The sequence below is a fragment of the Mus musculus genome, chromosome 12, assembly GCF_000001635.26.
Source record: "Mus musculus strain C57BL/6J chromosome 12, GRCm38.p6 C57BL/6J".
NCBI classification, from domain to species: Eukaryota; Metazoa; Chordata; class Mammalia; order Rodentia; family Muridae; genus Mus; species Mus musculus.
This window is the reverse complement of record NC_000078.6, coordinates 104,660,570-104,664,056: the sequence shown is the minus strand read 5'-3', so window position 1 is coordinate 104,664,056 and position 3,487 is coordinate 104,660,570. Positions and strand designations below refer to the sequence as shown.

Below are 3,487 nucleotides of genomic sequence, written 5' to 3'. Positions count from 1 at the left end.
AAACTGGCACCAGGTCTCTGAAGCTGCTCCTAGGTGTGTGTTCTTTGCCCATGCATGGAGGACCAAGATCCTGCCTGCACCTACCTTCCCCACTTAAGCTTTCCTCCCTCTGGCCTGGCTCAGTGTGCAACAGGCCTGACTACCCCAAGGGAGAAGTGAACAGGCAATCCCACACTTCAGGTTGTCCTCTGCCCTCCACATGCCTGAACTCTCACACAAATTCACATAATTCTCTCTCTCTCTCTCTCTCTCTCCCTCCCTCCCTCCCTCACACACATTCTTTTCCCTCTTTCCTCCCTCTTTTGCTCTCTCCTTCCCTCCCTCCTTTCCTCCCTCTCTCCCCCCTCTGTCTCCTCCCCACTCTCCCCCTCTCAAAGCCATGAATGAAATGAAGACAGGAAGGAGGGAAGATGGAGGAGGAAGAGGGAGGATGAAGGCAGAAAGCACACTGAAGATTGAAGACTGCCTGAGCAAGAGCTGCTGATAGAACCTCCAAGTTCTAGCATTCACCAAGGTTGTCCTGTGCCATGGTCTGAAGCCCCAGCAGCAATGGTTAAAGTCTCTGCTGCCTTCTGCCTCAGTGGTCGTGATACTAGCTCACAGGGACCCTCAAGCCTTAGAAAACAGCCTCGTATAACTCCAGTCTCCACACTGAGGCCCTCTGCCATGCCTGCCTTTGTTCCACAAACGTGTACTACACCCCTGTGCTGGGATGTCCTGGTGAATGGGTGGGTTCTCATCTGTGAATAAGGCAAAGCCCTCACACAAGGCTAAAGGAGATAGACTAGTGTGGTTTGGGCATCATCTGGGACATCGAGTACGGCTAGGAGACCAAAGAGGGGAAGCTGGGCCTGTGTGGTCAGCTCACAGGAGACTCTTCTCACAGTATAGGCTCATCTTTATTTTTGCTTGCATGTGTGTGTGTTTGTGTGTGTGTGTGTGTGTGTGTGTGTGTGTGTGTGTGTGTGTGTGTGTGTGTTCAGGGTTCTAGACTATCATCCCAGGTAGATCAGGGGATTTCAGGAATTGGGGTAGGGAAGCTCCATGGAATCAAACCACATACAATGCATTTTCAGTGTCCACCGTCAGGAGCCCAAGTTACCAAGTGAAGGACCAGACAGCAGGAGGAAACTGAGCATAGAACCAGGCACACTCAGCAGGGAGGCTGTAGATCTTCATCCCCCTCCAGGACTCTGCTCCTTGCAGTTGTCAGCCTGGGGCTCTGGGCAGGTACGAGAGGCTGTGCCTGCTCAGAGCTGGGTCGCCCTCATTCTGCCCTCCTTCTGCCCCCACCCCTGCCCTCCCTTTCTCCCATCAGGCTTCACTGCAATTGGAGAAAGGAAGGGGGCTTTCAGATAATTCCAAACAGTGAACTACACTGCCCTCTGGATGAACAGCTGCCATAGAGGAAAGGACCTTGCCCACACAGAAGACTGTCTGATGGGTGAGGTACAGGGGCCTCCTACCTCAGGCCGGGGGCTGGCTTCTTGTTCTTCCTTGGTCAGTGCGTGACTGAGTCCTGGATTTGGAAAACGTGTCTAGGAATATTTTTTTCTTAATATACTGTGGCCAGAGGGACAATGCTCAAGGTGTCCATGAGAAGCCAGGTCTGATGCTTGACGTCCTGCGGTATAAAGAACAACTGCTTAAAGATGGGAAATTCCTGGAGTGTAGCATGCAGTGCTCTGGCTGAGATACTCTGGGGTAGGAAAGTGGTGTGGCCAGCTGAGAGGTCAGGGTGCTCAAAGATGGGGAGACCTGGAGGTGGGGAAGGAAAGGTGAGGGCTTGCGGTGAGCCACGGCAGAGCCAGGGGGGACCCCACCGGACCAAGCTACTAGAACCACTGTTGTGACAGTCTGGGTATGAATTGTTCCTCTAATGGGCTCATGCGCTGAAGGCTTGACCCTCAGCTCGTGGCAGTATTTAAGACTTCAGGAGCTTTAGGACATAAGGCCTAGCTGGGTGCATAGGTGTCTGTGGGTGGGTCCTTGAGGTTGGATTTTCTCCAGCACCTCCTGACCCTCTCTGTTTCTTACCTGCCACAAGGTGAGACACACTCCTGTACCTATGGCATTTCACCCAAGTGCTGGGTGCCCAGCAACGTGGCACTGACCCCTCCAAAACTATAATCTGAATCAAATTCTTCCCCCCCTTCCCCTAAGTTGTTTATCCCAGATATTCAGCCCCAGTGATGTTCCTAACTCAACACGGGCCACCTCTGCGCTTGCTTGCATAGGTAAGTAAGGCTTAAGGTCCTACTAAGGGTTAAGACACCATTGTGCCCGCGTGGCTGTGCTCGAGCGCAGACACGGTTGCAGTTTGCTGCGTTGTGGCTGCAAGCTGGGAGTTATTTTCTTCTTTTGATTCCTCCATCAGAATCTGGACCCAACCCAAACCAGGCTTGCCATCTCATCCCCGAGCCACAAAGCCAAGCAGGCTTCCCTGAGCATCCATCCTCTGCCGAAATACGGTGATTGCTGGCAATGCTGCTTCCCATAACTAAAACCAGGACCGTTTCTGTCAGTGGCATGGGCTGCTGCTAGAAGTCCCAGCCATGGAGGACAGACTAGAGTTCCATTAATGCCACCCCCTCCTCCTCCCCTGGATCATTGAGGAGGCTCTACACTCAAGGTAGGATTCCCTTCTGGCCATTGACTCTGAATCCCAGAGTTGGGTGTCCAGGACTGGGTATAAATAGCAACTGACCAGAGGGGTTTTCTCAACATCTCCCTCATATTACATTGGAAACAGACCAGATCCTTGCTTGAAATTCATTGCCAAATGAAGGAGTGGGTGTGGGTGCCTAAAGCCTGTGTGTCTGACCCAACTATGCCAACGGGTGCTGCTGTATGACCAGACCGTTGTGCCTGTGGGAGTATGGACCATGGCTCTGGGCCACTTCAAGGTGTCCAGAATGGGAAGCAGGGACTTCCGGGGATGTGACAGATGGAGGTGTAGAAATCACCTAGTGCCCCGAGGACGGAGGTTGAGAAGATGGGGACAGATTCTGAGCCTGAGTAGTGTGTGGACCTCCCCTTTCCTTTGGAAATGATTATAGACTCATAAGAAATTGTGTAAAAATAGCACAAAGTAGTGTGGATCCTTTGCGCAGCCTTCCCCTGGGGGCGGGGGTTGACATCTCTGTGACTGTGGCACATCGCTCAAACCAAGGCATTGTCCGTCACAATACACTATAATTAACTGGAGCGCATCCTGTCTTGGATTTCACACGTTCTTGCATGCCTCCATGTGGTTTCATTTTGGGTGTATCTTTGTGTATAGTTCTGTGACATTTTATCCCATGTATAAAACCGCTGCCAGTACGCAGACCCTCCCGCCATGATGAAGGGGCTCCCTTGTGCAGCCTCTCCGCAGCCACGCCCGCCCGCCATGTCTAATCCCCTACAACCGCTGGTCTTTTCTGCATCCCTGTAATTTGACTGGTTTGAGAATGCTAAATCAATGGACGCACACAATAGTTCAGTC

General features: G+C 52.2%; 1 long non-coding RNA gene across 1 annotated transcript; it reads left to right on the top strand.

Annotated features, from left to right (window-relative positions):
• The first annotated feature begins 1,359 nt into the window (after nucleotides 1-1,359).
• Gm31573 lies at nucleotides 1,360-2,633 on the top strand. The gene is made up of 3 exons (XR_381875.2): nucleotides 1,360-1,444; nucleotides 2,164-2,237; nucleotides 2,378-2,633. It is a non-coding gene; the product is annotated as a predicted gene, 31573 (long non-coding RNA).
• The last annotated feature ends 854 nt before the right edge of the window (nucleotides 2,634-3,487 follow it).